This window comes from Aedes albopictus, chromosome 3 (assembly GCF_035046485.1).
Source record: "Aedes albopictus strain Foshan chromosome 3, AalbF5, whole genome shotgun sequence".
Lineage (NCBI taxonomy): Eukaryota > Metazoa > Arthropoda > Insecta > Diptera > Culicidae > Aedes > Aedes albopictus.
The window spans coordinates 58,584,176-58,605,455 of NC_085138.1; the positions used below are offsets into that span (position 1 = coordinate 58,584,176).

General features: G+C 38.3%; 1 protein-coding gene across 5 annotated transcripts in view; it reads left to right on the forward strand.

Moving 5' to 3' along the window:
• LOC109416234 (uncharacterized) overlaps positions 1-21,280 on the forward strand; it is a 58,349-nt gene that overhangs the window by 16,231 nt on the left and 20,838 nt on the right. The window lies entirely within an intron of this gene.

Sequence of the window (21,280 nt, forward strand, 5' to 3'; positions counted from 1 at the left end):
TTTGCCGTTCTTTTCGGGATTACCAGAAGAAAATGCACAATTTTTCATCAACACTGTGGAACAAGCTAGAAAGACGTTCAATATCGAAGAAGAAGTAATGAAACTGGTGGTGTTCAAGCATCTTCAAGGTAATGCTAAAGTTTGGCTGTCGTCCCAACCGGATGTATTCTCAAGAGACTATTTAGAAGTTATCAACTTACTCAAAGCGACGTTCATTGTTCCTGTTAACGTTTTTGAATCAAGAAAAAAATTTGAAAATCGTACATGGAACCCTGAAGAAACATTTGCTGAATATGTGTTCGCCAAAAGAAGCTTAGCTATTCCGCTGAAACTGCATGAAGAGGAGCTGATCATCTATTTAATTGAAGGAATTCCAGATCGCCAATTGAAAAATCAAGCCAAAATTACAAGATTTTTGACAGTCACCAGTCTTCTTGAAGCTTTCCGATCAATTCGTCTACCGAAGCAAAGTTTTTCCCGTTATCCTGTTTGTTTCAACTGCAACCTACCTGGACATATCGCTGTACACTGCCGTAATTCAAGAAACTATCATCCAACAACCTGGGGTGCAGATAATGTCAAGAGGAATTCGTTAGAGGGGAGGATTTCCTGGAAGGAGAAAACGCCAAGGATTGCAGCTGTCCAGAGGAACCAAAATTCGGAACACAACACAGCTACACACTTCGGACACGACGGACTGGTAGATATACAGTTGACTGATTTTAAAACTAATTTGAAAGCATTATATGATACAGGGAGTCCAGTTTGTCTGATACGCCTTAGTTTAGCACAACAAGGAATAATTTATCCATTCAATAGCAATAAATCGTTTAAGGGTATCGGAGGAACTGGACTGACGATTGTGGGTAGATTAGTAACTAATGTTAAAATTCAAAATTTATTTTTTAGAATTGAGTTTTTGGTGATTCCTGATTCGACTATCCAGCCATATGACGTTATAATTGGAAGAGATGCGATTTTTGATCCAAGAATGAAAACTGTTATCGAGAAGAGCAAAATTCGCGTATTTCCATGTCCTTCTATTGACGGTGAAAAAAGCGTAGCTGTAAAAAAGGTAAAAAGTACGAATGTAGTTTGTAATTTGGAATCAATCAAAAATGTTGGTGATATTGGTAACGATCATTTGTCCAAATTGAAACATATTTTAGAAATGTGTTATTTTAATTTTAATCGACCAACCTGTCCTGAACTTGAATATGACATGAAAATTATATTGAAATCTGGTGCACCATTTCATTTTAAGCCAAGACGACTTTCTCAAAACGATAAAATAAAAGTAAATAAAAAGGTTGATGAATTGCTTAAATTAGGAATAATTAAAGAAAGTGATTCACCATTTGCTAGCCCTATAGTAGTAATTCCCAAAAAAGGTGACGATATTAGATTATGTGTTGATTATCGAAAATTAAACAAAGACACGTATCGTGATAACTATCCTCTCCCGTTGATAGAGGACATATTTGATAAACTTAGATCCAAGACAGTATTCACAATTTTAGATTTGAAATCGGGTTTTCACCAAATTAAAATTGCTTCGGAATGTACTAAATATACCTCATTTGTTACACCATCAGGACAATATGAATATTTGCGGGTTCCCTTTGGTCTTTGTAATGCACCAGCTGTATTCCAAAGATTTGTAAATAAAATTTTCAAACCACTTATTGATGAAGGTATGATAGTGGTGTATATAGATGATATTTTAATTGCTTCAAAAACAATAGAAGAACACTTTGAAACATTAAAGGCAGTTTTGGAAATTCTCAGTAAAAATTTGCTAGAGTTGAATCTCGATAAATGTAAATTTTGTTTTAATGAAATTGATTACTTGGGTTATACAATCAATGAACTAGGACGGAAACCAAGCAAGTCTCACATTGAATCCATTCAAAATTTCCCAATACCGAAAAATTCAAAAGATGTTCAAAGATTTTTAGGATTGACTAGTTACTTTAGAAAATTCATTCAAAATTTTGCATCGATTGCTAGGCCTTTGTATAATTTACTGAAAAAGGATGCTGAATTTGTTTTCAATGAAACCGAAATGAATGCTTTTGACAAATTAAGAAACAAATTACTTTCATCTCCTGTTTTGGCAATTTATGACCCGAAAGCTGAAACTCAATTGCACTGTGATGCTAGTTCTTATGGTTTTGGAGCTATTTTGTTACAAAAACAGTTGAATGGGAATTATCATCCTGTAAGTTTCTTCAGCAAGAAAACGGATGAGTATGAGAGTAAACTACATAGCTTCGAGTTAGAAACATTGGCAGTTGTTCATGCCATTAAGCGATTCCACGTTTATTTATCTGGAATTAAATTCAAAATTTTTACCGACTGCAATGCTCTGGCGCAAACATTAGATAAAAAAGAAATTAATCCGAAAATAAGTCGATGGGCCATGTTTCTAGAAAATTATAATTATAGCTTAGAATATAGAGATGGAATTAAAATGCAACATGTAGATGCTTTAAGTAGAATGTCGATGAGTGAAATTGAAAAAGGTTCAAGAACACAAAGGTCTAGTCAACCAAAAGAACGAACTGTATGCCTCTTAGATACTGAGGACGTTGAAAGGAACATTATTTTAGCACAAGAGCAAGATGAAAAAGTTAAAAATATTAAAATACATTTAGAATCAAATACTTTTCCAAATTTTGAGCTTAAAAATGGCATTTTATTTAGAAAAAATAATGAACAGCTTCTATTGGTTGTACCAAAACCAATGATTGATAATATTATACGAATTTGTCATGATAAACTTGGACACATTGGAATTGAGAAAACAATGATAGAAATTAAAAAATTTTACTGGTTTGCATGTATGAGGAAAATTGTGAAAAAATATATTAAGAATTGCTTGAGTTGTATATTTTATAGTCCTTCAGATACAAAGAAAGAAGGGTTTCTTAAAAACATTGATAAAGGTCAGAATCCATTTCACACTATTCATTTAGATCATTATGGACCAATTCAACAACGATCGTCAAAACATTTTAAGTATATTTTAGTCATTGTTGATGCATTTACAAAATATGTTAAATTTTATCCTACCAAATCCACGAATACTAAAGAAGTTATAGATAATTTAATTTTATATATGAACCATTACAGCAAGCCTTTGAGAATAATTACTGATAGAGGTAGTTGTTTTACATCTGCAAATTTTGAAAAGTTTTGTACTGATCGTTGCATTGTGCATATAAAAACAGCTTCCTACACTCCTGAAGCAAATGGTCAAGCTGAAAGAATAAATAGAACACTTACACCAATGTTAGCAAAATTAATAGATGAGACGAAACTTAATTGGGATAATTTACTTCCAAATTTAGAATTTGTTTATAATAATACATATAATAGAGCAATTAAAAACTTTCCTTGTATATTATTGTTTGGTACACATCAAAATAATCTAAATAATGAAAGCAATAATATGGAAATATTCGTAAAAAATAATCAAAATCAAACACAAAATTACAATCTTACAGAAATTCGAGAACAAGCAAAAGATAATATAGAAAAACTTCAGGCTTACAATAAGGAAATGGTGGACAGAAAAAGAAAAGTTGTTCAAGATTATAAAGAAGGCGATTTTGTTGTTCTTAAAATTAATGCTGATAATAAACTCTCAAAAAGATTTAAAGGCCCTTACATTATAAAGAAATTATTGCCAAATGATCGATACCTTGTCACTGACATTGAAGGTTTTCAAGTTTCTAACTTACCATTCAGCTCGATTTGTTCACCGAATAATATGAGGAAATGGCTCTCCGATACAGATTCGCTCTCAGATACAAATTATGACGTCGATGAGGACATCGACGAGTCAGGATGACCGAATGTAGTATGAAGTACTTAGTGATTGTGCATGTACTTAAGTCGGATACTAAGCTACTCCCAATCAGTAGGCCTTGACTTAGATAGACTGACATCTGACACTTACACTGATCATTCTCAAATAAACGTTGATACTGAAAGCACGTATTTCACTAAAATGATGGTGTTTATAACCTCTCGGAATCTCTACTCAACATAAAAACGTTACTTGGATGTAGAAATTCCTGCGGGAACCTCTAGGGGAAAAAATCTGAAAGAATTTTTAGAGGAATCCCTAAAAGAACTCCTGCAGCAATTTCTTAAGGAACTTCTGTGGTAATCCCTGAACGAATTCCAGTAGGGATCCCAGAATGGAGTCCTGTAGGGACTAGTGTTGGTAAAAACTCAAATTCTCATATCTCATGGTTGAGTTGTTTCACGCGCGATTCTTGATTCGCCAAACTCACCGCCGAAAAAATCATGCATGTATGAGTTGACTCGTGAATTCACTCATTTCTTTATTTCTTGGTGTTTTTATTATTTACATCGAAGTTTTTGGAATTGTATGATAGAACAAAAGCAAATCTAGCGTACAACACCGGATGGCGTTCAAATTAATTTGAATTAGTTTTACAAGCGAACGAGTTTCGGCGCTTTACTCGTGAGAGCTAGATTTGGCATGAAAATCTCGCGCATGAGAAAACGATTCAGAATCGCGCGCGAGTTTGCTCACGCAGGAGCGGTTCATGGTGTGCATTGAGTGTGAGTTTACCAACACTGGTAGGGACACTTGGTGGAACTCCTAGAGAGATCCTCGAAGGAACGTATGGAGTAATCCATGATCGAAATTCTTGAGGAATTCCTGAACGAACTAGTGAGGGCATCTCTGAAGTAACTCCTGGACTAATTCCTGGAGGAATCTCTGTAGGAACTTCAGAACAAGTCCCTGAAGGATCTGAAGGCATCCCCGAATACTCCTGAAAGGATATCTGAAGGTATCCCTGGACGAAACTCTTCAGAATATCTGAGAAATCTTCGAAGAAAAAAAAATCATGAGGCATGAGGCCCCTCATGGCATCTCTGAACCTCTCTGAATGAAACTCTGGAGCAAGGTTGCAACCATTCATTTGCAAAGATTTACATTCATTTGCTATTATCTCAGTTCAGAAGCATGCTATCGAAAAACAATGTATGGATGAATTTAACCTTGTGGTTTTATCTGAAAGTTTGCCGAATAACATTGGGGTCGCAAACGTATACCAAAGTCGTGAGCGAGCTGTGATGGCAACTTTCCACAGCGTGAATGAAATTTACATTCACCGCGTGGAGAGTTGCCTTCACAGCTCGTTCACGACTTTGGTATACGTTTGCGCAGTGGCGTCGCGTAACCTCACTTTTTGCCTGTGCACCAAGCATAAATTCTTGAATTTTTTGAACAAATTTGCTTGTAATAATTAGAAAATGACAAGAATAGCTGCTTTCACTCATTTCTATTTCGATTTTGATCATATATCCCCTGCAATTGCAAGTTTTAGGGTCAGTGCACAGGTAAAAAGTGAGGTTACGCGACGCCACTGCGTTTGCGACCCCAATGTTATTCGGCAAACTTTCAGATAAAACCACAAGGTTAAATTCATCCATACATTGTTTTTCGATAGCATGCTTCTGAACTGACATAATAGCAAATGAATGTAAATCTTTGCAAATGAATGGTCGCAACCTTGCTCTGGAGGAACTCCTGAAGAGATCTTCAAAGAAACTTTTGGAGAAATCGTGAGGCCAAAAATGTTATGGTTAGAACACTGAAAAAAAATCGTGGAAAGAACCCCATAAGAAATATTTACAATATCTCCTGTAGAAATTTTAAGAGGAATCTTCTAATACTTATACTTAATTTTGTATATCGAGTTCGGAATTTTTCGACGTGATTAGAGCTGCTGAGCACCGAACTCGTTCAACAAAAATGCATTGTTTACCTTTTCCATACGATTTTGACAGCTGTTTACCTTAGTAAAATCGATTACAGAAACTACCGAGATCGTACTGCTGTTCTAATCTTGTCAAAAAAGTGCCGAACAACAATCCAGAAGAAGAAACTCCGAAAGAAATCTGAAGTGGAGGAACTCTAGGCGAAAGCTTACGATAATTTCTCGAAAAAATTGCAAAAGAAACTTCGGGAGAAACCCCCTAAGGGACTTTGCTATTAATATCTGGAGAAAACGTCTGGAAGAAATTCCGGAATTAACTCCTGCAGGAAACCCATGAAAAGCTTTTGAAAAAATCGTGTATAAATCCGGAGAACAATTGCGGAGAAAATTTCGGGAGGAATTTCGAAAAGAATTGCGTAAAGTAACTCAAGAAAAATCTCGTGACAACGTCTGAGAAATCGTGACAACGTCTGAGAATCCCATGAAAATTTCTTGGAGGAAACGCAGGAGGAACCCTGTAAGAAATCTCGCAACGGATAGCTTCGACATAAATCCTGCAAATCCTGAAAGATCCCTTGTGAAAAGCTTCATGCAATCGGTTGAAATTCAGGAATTCTGGAAGATTCTCAAGGAGGAATTTCGTAAGGAATCTGGAAGAACCTCCAGGTGAAATTTTTAGAAAATATGAAAAATTACGAAAGAAATCTTTTTAGAAATCCAGGAAGCCATTCTAACAGGTATCTCTAAAAAAGTTCCAGAAAGAATGCCTCCCATTTGAAGGCAAAGTGCATTTATGAAGTTGATGATGATGATAATTGTGTATCCACCATCAGCGCACCTATGGCTGCAGAATCATACCGGAACGGAATGATCTATCTCATGGTTTTCTGTAGACGGGTAAGCTAAATTCACTGAAGACCTTCGGAAAACAACATATGGTCGTTTTCTCACACTCAGCGAAAAAAATCAATCGAAATTCATCAAAAAACCTTACGAATTTTTGCTATAAGGTATTCTTATGGATCACTAAGCTCGTGTTTAATCCCCACGGCTACCGATGCTTGAGAATATCATGTGGCTAAACATATATAAAAGCCGAGCTCTGGGACGATTTTGCGTCTTAAAGCGACCTTATGAAATTCATTCTAGGGTAATTCGCTAATTGTTGAACAATACCCAAATGTTGAACAGTTTCTGAATATTTTATTATAAACCTTACTTAAGTAATTTTCATCCAACGTATACTTATGATGTAGATGCATATACATGTGGGTAACGATATTGCTCTAATTAAATTACAAAATTATACATATTTTACGTCAAAAAAAATTATTGAAAATTTTGTACCGCTGATGACACGAAAACTGCACAATTCTTAGAATTAATTTTAAGAAATTGCTGTTACGAAATAAGCTTTGCCGGCAAATCGACCACAAATATCATAGGCACACCATATTTACAAGACATGGAAGGATGTCATTAACAGTTTACCATTGTTTAAAATCACATTTTCGTTGTAATTTAATTTGGAAAAATATTTTTCTTATCACACTATCATTATGCATCCATGATCCAATTGTTGAACACTGGCATAACCTACGATGTTAGGACCATGACTGCTAGAATTTTTTTCACTTTACCTAACCGTGCATTGCATGGGGTTTCAAGGGCGTTCCAGGGATGTTCTAGGGGTGTTCCAGTGGGATTCAGAAAGATTCCAGTGGTTTTCAATGCGTTTCAAGGGCGTTCCAGAGGTTTTCAAGACGAATTCAGAGTGTTAAGAGGGTCCAAGGAGTATTTCAAGGCGTTCCAGGAGGATCAGGAGCAACCCACGGGTTTTCAAGGGATTTCAGGGTCGTTCCATGTGTGTTCTTAGGGGTTGAGTTGGTCCCATGGGTTTCCAGGAGAGTTTCAGGGGCTTTTAAAGACAAATCTTTTCAGCCATTTTTGCATCTAGTCATGTTTAAAACGATTTCAGTCCACTAGAGCTCTCTTTAAATGTGCGATTCCTTGTCATTTAAATGAATTGTCACTAGCTCGGAATAGCTGGGAACAAAACACGAAAAACCCGGAAAAAAGTCCGCCAGAGTGAAAAAATGTCGGATGTCGGATCAAAGTCGGGTCAAATTTTATCAAATGTTGGACCACTGTTGGACCCACATCGGGTAACTATCGTGTCTATGTTGGGTTTGGTGGCCAAAATAAAAATAGGTGAATGATAGGTTGATGTCGGGTTATACGTCATCAATTACGAACAAAGCTTCAACCGTTCAACAATTGGCGAGAACCGTCCAACATTAGGATGAGCTAGCGTAAGGAAGCGTTCAACATTTGGGTTACAGACTTCCCATACAAATGTTCTATTTTCTCTTAGAAAATGGAATTTAAGGGAATACAAATTCAATGGGCAGTATAAGGGATAAGTAGATCTAGACGTTCACTGGATATTTTTCAACTAAAGTGGAATTATGCACGGAAAAACAAACGAAAACCAAAATGCCAGTACTAACCGTTCAACAATTGGCGAATTACCCTAATCATTATAAATAATTTAAAGGCCGTTTCCTTAGTTAGGTCTTATGTAAATCTTAAGTTTATTTAGCTGAGTGCATGACAAAAGTCTGGTTGCCCTACGAACATTTGCCCGGAAACCAGTTCATTCAGCTTCCACAGGCTACCTGTCTCCCCCCAATCCTCATGTATATGTCATGTTAAAATATAAAAGGAAACAACAAGGAACGAGCTCACCGAATAACTCTCTTCAGCTGGATTTCTGTGTTTTGAAGGCAAAGTAAATGCAAATTGAGAGATAAATTTGTGATGAAAATACCAATTGTTTTGGTGGGATTCGAACCCACGACTCCGTATCGCTAACCCGGCGCTTTAACCAACTAAACCACATGTCATACATGTGTTGCACACTTAGTGATTAACTGCATTAGCTTTTTTTTTTATTTAAAAATCTGTCGCATACACCACTAAGGCTAAAATTTAAAATAAAATTGAAAATCTTCTTCTACTTCTTTATGGCTCTACGACCCCACTTGGACTTGGCCTGCCTCGCTTCAACTTAACGTTCTTTGAGCACTTTTCCACAGTTATTAATTGAAGGGCTTTCTTTACCTGCCATAGCATGCATTTGTATATTGTGAGGCAAGTACAATGATACACTATGCCCAGGGAGTCGACAAAAATTTCCCGACCGGAATGGGAATCGAACCCACCGTCTCCGGATTGGTGATCCATAGCCTTAACCACTAGACTAACTGGAGCCCCAAATCGAAAATCACTCCCACTAAAATCATAAAGATGCCGCCAGCCACAGTGGTTTCTTTCATAGAAGAAAGCTCTTGAACAGCCGACCGACCCCCTTCACACGTAATCGTAAAGAACCCTTTCATGGTCATTCACAATTGCATGTAAAGCGTTGGTTGGTGCTTACCACAAAAATAGATTTCTTTTGGTTGAGTAAGCCGAGTTCACCACTCACTAGGTACGACGATCAGGAAGCGTAACATCGAATGTTTCCTCCCAACCCAACCCATCTGTACTCCCAGCAGCTAGCTGCCTGTTGCCATCACCCCTCCCACCACGCGCCTGATGGCGCAGTTGGTTGTAACTACGTACAGTGCAGAGGTACGACGGAGAAGATGCACTCACAAAGCGACGAAGAGAAATGCGCAAAGTGAAAAACGTGCGAGTTGGCTCCGGTTGTTGGTTGCCAATTCATGCACATGCCAAACTCCGGGGTGCAAGGTTGCTCTTATGGTGCTGCTAAAAGTAGCCAGTAGAGACGAAGAATAAGGCGACGTCTTTACCGCTCCAAGGACAACAACCCGGGTGGATTCCTTTTTCCTGTTTCTAGTTAGTCGCTCCAGGAGTAGAGAGAGAGTAGGGGACAAAGCCTACCTCCGGGTGGGTGGGTAAATAATGTTTGCTCACGGAAAAATGCCACCTTAGTCGCTCTCAGGCCTTCTGTGGCGTTAAAGGGGATAGGCTCGGACTGGTTGGCCTTTTTCTTTTGGTAGAAGGTACCGGATAGCCACTTACCAAATCGTTGTGGAACAACGCCTAGTCTGGATAGAGGAGAATTTCTGGGTGTGGAAAATCTTATTAATGATGAGAAGCAATAACGGTCATAGTGTGTGTTTGAGTTAATACGTTCGGTCACGAAATTGATTATGTAGTTTCTTGTTACCTACAATATGGAGCCAACTAGGTGAAGAAATTTGATAAGACCACGTTGTCTCAGTTTGTTTGGTTATAGTAGATTCAATAGTACCCTTAGTATATCCTTGCTGAATAGCTGCGTGATTAAGGCATAGGCTATATGTGCCCAGCTGTAATTTATCGGTTACTTGAGGTGTTAAGGGCTATTCCCATTATACCGGGCCGTGACCGTGCCGGGCCCCGGTCATCGATTTCTTACATGCGATTACTATGCCGTGTTTCACATCACACCGTGCCGGGGCTCGGTCGGGCCCCGGCCGGGCTAATGAGAAGCACGCCATAGATATCGTTAGAAAGAAATCGATGACCGGGGCACGGCCGGGGCCCGGCACGGTCCCGGCCCGGTAAAGTGAGAAGACCGCTTTAACCTCAAGTTTTGGATAATTTCCTATTCAAAAAACGGTTTTGTTACACTTGTTCGATCCACCTATGTACTCGTATCAACCCATAACAGCTCACACGATAGGTAACACGAAAAATCTATTCCCAGGCGAACGGTTTAGCTGCTATAGTATGGGCGTAGAAATAAAAGAACACGAACGATACCTACCTACTTGGGGAATGCAGCAAGCGAACGAAAAAGAACGCAGCATCGAGCAAAGAGCATCGACTACCACGGTGCAAGAGGGAATTGGACACGCGAGAACCGGGACGCGCCAACGAACAAGCGGTGGCAGCAGCAGCCCCGAAAAGTTTATGCAATCGAAAATACAGATCACGCCAGGTTTCTTTCTGGCAGCGTGTATTTGCACTCGGAGCGGTTGAACTGAAGAGGGAAATGAAATGTAAATGGTTCGTGAAATACTGATGATATATTTTTTCACACAATTCTCACCTTTTGAATACAGTCTCCTGAATATTGCCTATTTTAGAATGTTTTTTTTTTTTCATTCTTTAGGATTTTCTTAGGAAATTCATCCAGGTATAATCGGAATTCCCTCTAGGAGATTATCTTTGGAATTTCTTCAGGAATTCTTTAAAAACTGCTTGAAGGCTCTTTAAGGATTTTTTCCAGGAATTCCTCCAAAGATTCCGTCAAATGTTTCAATTCCCCCCAGAGATTCAGAGATTCTTTCAGATATTTTCCAAGGGATTTTCTTTAGAAAATCATAGTTTTTCCAGGAACTGTTTCAGAAATTATTACTGGACTTTCTCCTTGTTGATTCCTTCATGTATGACACCATATATTTACGGATTCTCTTGATTTTTATTTTGAATTTCTCTTGAAACCTCAAGAGATTCTTGTGGAAGTTTTCCCCGTGCTGCAAGAACATCTCTGAAGAACCTCTCAGCAACTCATGTAGAAATTACTACAGAATCTTTATAACTTGACACTTTCATGTGCATAATACGTTCAGGATGACCTGCAGAGGGTTCACCTGTTCTCCCAGGTAATTGGGTTTCAGAGAATCCTTTTTTCAAAACCTTCTTCAGTGGTTCTCTAAAGATTTCCTTCAGTTTTTTCTCTGTTTCTGCAGGATTTCCTTCAGATATGTCTGCTTTCTGAGATTTTTGTATTCTACTCCATCGTATAAGAATTTCTAAGAAGGGCTCTGAAAGAATTTCCTCAGTACACTGAAGTTTTTTTTACGACGGTAATGATACCGCGTATAAAAACAGCGTTATTTAAAAAAAAAACGTAAAAAAAACCGCCTTATTTCCAAAACCGTCGTAAAAAACCGCGTTATTTCAAAAAACGTCGTAAAAAAGTCAAGTCACGATAGATGTGGTCCCGACTATTATACGCGTGTTTTTGAAAAAAAAACGCGGATTTTTTTACGATGGTTTTGAAATAACGCTGTTTTTTTAGGACGGACCGCGTAAAAAAAACTTCAGTGTATGCTATTGGAGGCTCGACTGTACGGTTCCAACTTACTCTTATAAATGGCTATGCAGTCTTTAAGTAATGCAATTATGTTGATTAACTACCCAACGTTTCGACACGGGAACTTGGACACGGGACTTGGAAAAATCCTACGACTCCGTGTGGCAAGATACTGTCGTGTATAAGCTCTTCCGTTCGAGTCTCCAACTCTATCTGGTCAAGATTGTATGATCGTTCCTTTCAAATCGGACTCTCGCGGTTGCCGTAAATGGTGAAAGCTCTAGCGCCCATCAGTCCTGAGTTCGAATTTGCCTAAATAAGATAAACTGCGTTGATATTTTTCGAATTTCTTTGATTTTGAGAGGCCCTGGCCAAGATCACAGGGTTCGACGGTATTTAAGTGATGGATGTTAATTTAAATTCTTGTAATGAAAATATCACCTTTAACACTTTAATGCGCCTCCAACGGTTCATTGCGAACCGGCTGCTACAGATGGAGTATGGCTGATTTATCAGAAATGCTCGATAAACAGGAGGAACCTGCTAGGGCCCAGTAGTTTCTATACCCAGGAAACAGTTCCGGTCGATTGAGGCTGGGAAGGTTTCGAGAGTCGTTGTGAATCATAATGAAAATATTTGTGTTTTGTGACGAATCTCGGAATCTTTTTTGAGTCGGCAGACTTTAAACTGTTGCCTGGGCTTCCCACTATTCGGTTAATTTTAACAAATACAAATTCAATTCACATATGAAATAATTAGTAGTATCCATTTGCTAATACATGGTTCTCAACATTTGATATGCTTTCGTGATTTAATTTTCTCTATCATTATTTTTCTATCTGATAGTTTTGTGAGTAAACCCTAATATGTTTCGAATGCCTAATGCTTAATAATATTTTCTTGCAATATCAATTTATAATAACTAAGAAACTAATAGTGGGAAGTGCAGCATTTAATAGTGCATGCTTATAGATTCGAAGCTAACGTGTGATCAAGACGAAATCGACAAAAACTGACTACTTCGACTTTGACTAACGCATACTATTTATGACAAATTAGATATGTTTGCATTTTTCAACTGAGCATATTAAAGGTTTTTTTTATTTGGACTTATTTGGACAGATGCTGATAGTGCTAGGGATGTGGACGAAAAACAACTTTCAAAGATAATAAAAACAATACTAAAATGAGGATCAACAAGAATGGACATAACGAACACATCGACCATCTAACAGATCATAGGCACACCAAAGATTACTGAATTATAGGGCACAACATAAATTTGAACAATAACATTCTTTAAGCCTTGACATGACAAAAAACAAACAAATACGAAATCGACCATATGACAAAACCGAAACTTTCACACCTTCTACCGTAACCTTCTGAGTCAGTACGCAACAGTGTCTTACTGGACGACATGTTCCGTGCACGGCTGGTGAACTGCTTCTGAAGGATTACGTTCTCTGTCCTATCCAAAGGCCTAGTGAACTGTCGTTGTCCGCGCAAACGCGAGACGATTGTGCGCACATGGGAGAGGTTTCTACGTCCGTCGGCGTGCCGCTAGGAACCTTTCAAAAAAAAAAAAAAAAAAAAAAAAACGTTTCGACACGGGGTTAGTGTCTTCTTCAGGGGAACTGGAATTAACTTACTTAAGTTACTTTGACAAAATTACGTAAAGGTCCAAATTTGTACATGTACAGTAAATTCCAGTTCCCCTGAAGAAGACACTGAAACCTTGTCGAAACGTTGGGCAGTTAAAAGTATCGTTTCATTATTAAAAGACAGCGTACCCGTTTCTAAGAGAAAATTCTGAAGAAGTCTGGAGATATTTTTGAAGGAATTGCAGACGCAATCCGACCACGAATTTCTGAAAGAATCCCCGTAGTACTCTTGAATGAAGCTCTAGAGGAATATTTGAAGAAATTCCAGGGATATTCTTGGAGGAATTTCCAAAGAACTTTCTAAAAAAAAAACACTTCGGAAAAGCTTTGGTCGGATTCCTAAGAAAAGTAGGGTGACAATGGGTATTATCGGCAGGTTTGTTCTCTTCGTCATGGGGGGTTTTTGTCAGCCAAATTGCCTGAAACTTGGCCATATAATTCAGCTTAGTTGGGAACGATTTGAGACCAACTTTGAGTTCAATAGGTTAAAAAAAAACCCCAAAGACGAAGAGAACAAAACGGCCGAGAATAGGTAATTTACCCTATATGGATTTTTAAGAAAATTCTCGTATAAAATTCTTTGAGGATTTTCTGAAAGTATTCCTGGAGCCATTTGTGAACGTATTTCTGAAGGAATTCGGGTAGAAATGATTAGATATGCTTCTGTAAAGATCCCTAGAACAAAAACTCTTAAGATATTTCAACAGGAATTCTTATAGAAATTCCTTGGAAATTTATCTGAATAAATTCCTTTAAGAATCAGTGAGGAAATTCATAGTTATTATTAATAGAAATGATGGAGAAAAATCTGGGAAAATACATGGATGAGTATCTAAAAGGAAATCCTGAAAAAAAATTCTATGAACTCCAGAAGAAATTTCTGCTGGATTTACTGGATGAATTCCTTAAAATAATCCTGGACTCATTCCTGTGGGTATTTTTACAAATCGTTGGTGGGCCTCTTTAAGATAGATTTTCAGAAGAAAACTCTGGAAAAAAATATAAAACAAATCTTTGTAAGAATACTGAATGAATCCCTGGAGACGTTTTCCAAGAATAATTGGAGATATTTTTTTAGGATCAAAATCAAATTTTTGAGGAATTTCTGATGCAATCGATAGAACTAGTTCTTAAATAACACGCAAACAAATCCGTGGAAGACTTTCTTGAGGTAATTTCTGGAGGATTTTTAAAGGAATTCATACATCGTCTCATTGATTGGAAGCTATCCAGGACTCGTTCTAATTGAGGATTTGTAATAAAATTGCTTGCAAGGACTTGGCCACGATTTGTTTACTAAAATAATCTAAAGAAAGCTATGTATTTTCTAAGGAATCCCATGAAGAATTCCTGAGCAGAAATCTCAGAAAGCATTTCTTTTAGAAATTCTCGATTCCCTGGGATATTTTATAAAGGAATCATTGAGGAAGAAATTTCTAAAAAAAGGTTTCTAAAAAAGATATACAAGGAAAACTATCTGCTACCGTCGTTGGGGGTGAGAATGGGTCAAAAAAGGATACTCAAAGATTGTTTGTTAAATAACAAATGCAATTGAAGTCAGAATAACTTTTTATTTGGTATGCATACTCTCCTATGTGGTAACGATAGTTTAGCAAGAAAGTATCACATTATATGAATTGCTTACTAAGCTACAAATGATTGAAATTTGACCCAATCTCACCCCTTAGAGGGGGTGAGAATGGGTCAAAGTATTCGAAATCGTCTATCTAAGTATATAAGTTAATTTTATTGATCATATCTAGTAAACCTACTTAAAATACCATGTAACCATGACGAAAAAAAACTTATGTAATTTTAAAAGATGATTAATCCACCCCAAATGGCTAATACAACCGGAAAAATGGTTGAAATTTGATAAAATAACGTTTGTATGCTGTATCGATATTTTTAGCCACCATAATCATCCTCATTTAAAGTTTCAACCTCCATGAGAGGAGGGGGGATAACAAGGAAGGAGAGGCGCATTGAAAGATTGATAAAAAAACAGATATGTTTAGTATACTGCATAAGAAATGTTTAACCAAGCCCTACGTTATAAACTCTCATGTATGTACATGATTATTGGCCTCTATATTGCCAAAGCAAATCACTCCATCTCAAGATAGAGGGTTGTTCAAATATTACGTTACACAACATTTCACATTATTATATCCTCTCCCGTAATAACATTTAAACGGATTTTTCAATCAATTTTGTATGAGTCCTAGCACAACGGTAGACTTCTTTCTTTAGTAATTTCATCTATTTTATGAATGGCCCTTATACTGCCCCCATTCGCACAACAGTCCCATAGGACTGTTATGCGAATAGGGGCAGTATATGTCACTCTTAATTCATAAATTTCAATTTAAATACTCAATAAGCAATCTCGTATGCCGCAATTCGACGTTCGTTCGCTTTCCGACATTGTGCTGTGTTACCGGTTTTATAGCCTCGGCATTTCCTGGATTCCGCTACCGTCTGGTAGTTTCACGATATTTCCCTAAAATTTTAAAAATGAGTTGAGAAGATGAACGCTATTAAGTCTGTTTTGTGAGCTTACGATATTGCAGTACACTAAAGATTAGCTGATACTTAGAGGAACTGTCCAAACGAATGGGTTTATTGTTATAAATGATTTTAGGCTCTAAATGTATGAACACACTCGCTTGACACTTCTTCGACATATTTTCGAAATCAAAGCGTGCTTTATGAAGATACGGTAAACATGGCACCACTCTAACTTCAAATGGGGACTGGATAACAAGTTAAATTTTGAGTTAAAGTTGTGTGCACTCGATAACTTGCCTAACCCAATCTCACCCCCATTCTTAATATTTAGACATAATGTTGAAAATATTGATTTTTTGAATAGAAAAAACAATGACAGCCCGCTTTTTTCGTTGCATCAACCAGGTAATACCTACAGCTAATCACTTATAGGAAAATTTATGGTTAGGTACTTGTGTGAAACATTACGAAGGAGAATTTTTTTCAGAGTGATTCACTAGTAATTTCATCGTATAAGTTTAGCCACAAATTTAACAAAAAACGATTATTGCCAAACATCTTATTCTGCATCATGACGTGTAAACACATCTCCTCTTTGAAATAATATAAAGTTTTCAATATAAATTAGCGATAGTAGATCAGCTATTTCAATTTTTATGTTTCTCCGTTTTGACCCAATCTCACCCCCCAGACCCATTGTCACCCCCATCGACGGTACATCTACTAAATGAATCTTCCGATAAATTTGTGAAGGAATCTTTCAATTGATTGATTGATTTGTCTTTATTAAAACTTTCAGCCCTTGGCTGGTTCGTCTCTAAGGAATCTTTCAAAGAAATTCTAAAGGAATAACTAAAGAATTTCTGTAGAAATTTATGAAGGAATTTTTGAGCATGCAACATATTCTGAGATTTAGAAATTTTGGAGGAACCACAACGTTCTTCATCATGGAAGCGTTTGAAGAAGCTTGCCGTCTACAGTCTGTGAAGACCACAAGAGCAACTTCTTGGTGGAACTCCGATCTGGCCAAGCTCAATAAACAATGTAGAAAGAGTTGGAATAGACGTCGTTTGGTTGGTTCGGAGGCTTTTAAGCCGGCTCGCAAGGCTTACAAGAAAGCTCTCCGGTATGCTGAACGATCCTGCTGGAAAAACGTTTGCACAAATGTTTCCACTTTCAGTGAAGTCAGTCGATTGAACAAACTATTTGCGAAATCTAAGGATTTCCGAGTGAACGAACTTCGTTTGATAAATGGCGATTTCACTTCCTCTGATGAGGAAGTCCTGGTCCTGGAATGCTTAGGGCCTGTCCATAAACTACGTAGACTCTTAGGGGGGGACGGGGGGGTCTGGCCAAAGTCTACGCTCCATACAAATTTCGAAAATTTTGTATGAACAAAAGTCTACGGAGGGGGAGGGGGGGTCTGAGATGGCCCAAAATGAGTCTACGTAGTTTGTGGACAGCGCCTTATTCAGCACACACTTTCCCGGATGTGTGAATATTACATCTTCGGATGAACCTGATGTCTTTTCTTGTAGTTATGACTCTTCAGCTTCGTCTCGGAGTATCATAACTATAGAATCGATTGAGTGGGGACCAAATAGCTTTGCTCCTTTCAAATCTCCTGGAGCAGATGGGATATATCCTATTTTGCCTCAGAAGAGATTTGATTATTTCAAACATGATTTGAAAAACTACTTGTTTGCAGTTTTGCTACTGAGTATATTCCCAAAGCTTGGTGGGATATTACTGTAAAGTTTTCTTCCGAAAGTCGTGTGAAGAAACAAAGAGTGTCAGGTCTATTATTTTGACCACTTTTTTTCTGAAATGCTTAGAACGCATTGTCGATCATCACATCCGTGATGTTCATCTGGCTAACGTGCCTCTTCATGTGAACCAACTTTCTTACCAATCTGGTAAGTCCACTGTGAGTATTTTTTTACACAATGTTGTTTACGATATCGAGAAAATAACACTCAAAAGCAATCCTGCTTGGGTGATTTCTTAGATATCGAGAGTGCCTTTCGATGCCATATTGAAAGCCGCACGGGGTCATAGTATATCTCCAATGATTTCCAATTGAATTCACCAAATGCTCAAAAACCGACATCTCTTCTCGACATTGCGTCAAGCAGCGATTATGAAATTGAGTGTTTGTGGATGCCCCCAAAGGGGAGTCTTGTCACCACTTTTGTGGAATCTCGTAGCAGATACACTATTGTGGCAAGTCAATAATAGCGGTTTCTTTACTTATGGTTTTGCCGATGACTATCTAACATTGCTAGTTGGTATGTGCATCAGCACCCTTTTCGACCTGATGGCGCTTTGCATCAGGTAGTTGAGGGTTGGTGTCACCAATTTGGCCTTTCGGTTAATCCGAATAAAAAATTTATTGTTCTCTTCCAGAAAGGCGAAACCGTAATGGTGTTCGACCTTTACGACTCTTTGATCCTGAAATCAATGTGACTGAACAGGTAAAGTACGTTGGAGTTATTCTTGATTCCAAGCTTTCCTGGATATCTCAAATTGAGTTCAGAATCAAGAAAGCTTGTATGGCCTTCGGGTAATGCCGGCGAACCTTTGATACAACTTGGGGTCTAAAACCCAAGTATGTCAAATGGATTAACACAACTGTTGTTCGACCAATATTGGCATATAGATGTCTTGTGTGGTGGCAAAAAGTCGAAGGGAGAACAATCCAATCAAAATGAGGTCATCTCCAAAAAATGTGCTTAAGGCGAAACTGGAAGCATTTCCTCACTTTTTGGTTTTTGATTTTTTATTAAATGACGAAGCAATATTTTCAAAATCGGTTTTCGTGCACATGTAGAGTATGGATCAAGGTATCTTCTGATTTTTTTTGTAGAGGAAAATGTTTTTCGTTTTTGCAGAAACCATTTTTGAACAAAATTTCACAAAAAAATGGTTTCTGAAAAAATGGAAAACATTTTCCACCTCAAAAAAATTCAGAAGATACCTTGATCCATACCTCTACATGTGCACGAAAACCGATTTTGAAAATATTGCTTCGTTATTTAATAAAAAATCAACCGAAAAAATGATAAAATGCTTCCAGTTTCGCCTTAATAGCGATGTCTAGAGGCGTTCTCTTCAACTCCCTCGGCAGCGCTTGAAGTTCTTTTTGAGGTTACCCTACACTACACATTCATCTCAAACAAGAAGTACAGTCCGGATTCGCTGGTTGGGTCACGACTGCGCCCCGATTAGCGAATCGTGTTCGTTCGTTGGGGCAACTGACAACTGACAAAATGCTCTAGACACACGCAAGTGACAAGAAATATGTCATGGAACACTCACATACTTGCGCAAACGATCTGTATACAGGAGCTGTGATGCGACGGCGGTCAGACGTCAAACTCGTTTTGACATCTATTTTGACATTGACAGTGCTTTTTAGTTGGGTCTTGCCCCAACCAGTGAACATTCAACCATCGAGACAGCCCATCTAACGAGCTCTCTACGAACGAATCGTGACTGTACTTTCTTGCACTTACCGCCTATGGGTACTCGGTCTACTAGAGGAAACTCCTGTGAACCGCAGATCAACACTCATCTCGTTGTTTCCACTTTTGGTAAATTGGGACAAAGACAGACGGCATCGTAACCTGAAGGTCGAACTGGTGCTAGTGTCCGCTCTCGTGAGCAAAGGCTGCATCAGTCTTACTCACTTGGTAGACACTGCACCGTTTTTTTTAGACTGAAATCTTTGTTCTTATGTGCGGAGTGCAATCTGCACTCACCTGAATGGGTACATGGCCACACTTCCATCGCTGGAAATGAATTTACTGATGAGTTAGCTCGCACTGGAGCATCACATGACTTCATTGGTTCTGAGCCAGCTATTCCGGTATCGAAGTGTTGGGTAAAGCTTCAGATTGGCACCTGGGCTGCCACTCAGCACAAACAATACTGGAATAGTTTGGAGTCATACCGTCAAACAAAATGGTATTGTACTTAGCCATCTCTAGGAGTGGCGAAGTATCTAATGAACCTGTCTAAAAAGAATTGCAGCATGCTGGTCTAAGTATTGACTGGCCACACTGCCGACTCAGCTATCACATGGCGAATATTCAGTAAGCTTGGCTGCGAATGCAATTATAGAACTTCGTATCATTTGATATGTATCTGTCCAGTTTTCGTGCAACTGCGTTTCCGAGTACCTAATCGGAAAACACTTATTGAGTGAAACTGATTTCAGAAACCTGAAACTTCAGGGAGTTCTGTTGTTCTTGACCCGCTATGGTAAAGAACTATGCACTGTATGTATCTCACGGTGTACAAAAATTGAAGTTGATTAGCCTAAAATAGAACCCAATGCTCCTTGGTACCTCACTATTCAAGATTCTCTTTGACATATAACTTACAACATTGACTTCATCTATCTCGCAACAAGTCATTTCTAATTGCCCTCTCCGCCTGTTATGGTTCGCCTCATCTAGATATGCACAGTATCGCAATGACAACCGTAAATTACTTGGCAATAAGTAAGTGCACACTGTACTGGCGGTAATGACTCAAGTGTGCTAATTGAATTTGAAACTGTTTTTATAGCCTTCCCAGATATGTACACCTTCTCGGCAACGCAAATTAACGCAAACGCCACCACACCGTGACGTATTTTTCCCAAGTTGCCTTTGCCACTTCGATTTTTTTGCACGGTTTGAACTGGACTAGACCGAGCACCGAGCAGGGCAACAATTCCTCTAGGCCGCGTGTAGCTCCGCTAAAGGTGCATGACGGATATGATAACAGACACTGACTGCTACAGTTTGTTCCTACGGATACGTTTAGGTCAAACCACATATTGAGGCCCTACGTTATGTAGTACTGCGTACCGGCGAATGTTTGTGGCAACATGAACCACCCTGGCGGATCGTAAAATTTTCCTATTCGTTTACATTCAACTTAGTACCTACTAGTTAACATACGTATATCTCACCATCATGTGGTTTTCGCATTCCGCATTACTTACCATAGCTAGAAGACCATGCCATTAGGCTTCCCTATCATCGCCGTGTCGGGTGGGTTTCTCTTTCCGTGCAATCTGTCCGTTGTTGCTTTGTTTCGCTTGCTATAGTAGTATAATGGGGAGATATTTCAATGTTTTTTCGCGTAATCTTATTGGTGTGCGTATCTGAATCAGCCGGCAGTCGCGTGGTGGCTGATGACGATTCCAGTTCCAGTGCTTTGGAAATGATATGCATAAATGGGTGATGTGTGCTGTGTGTACTTACTCCGCATCTGTAATTGAAATTAACGCGCAC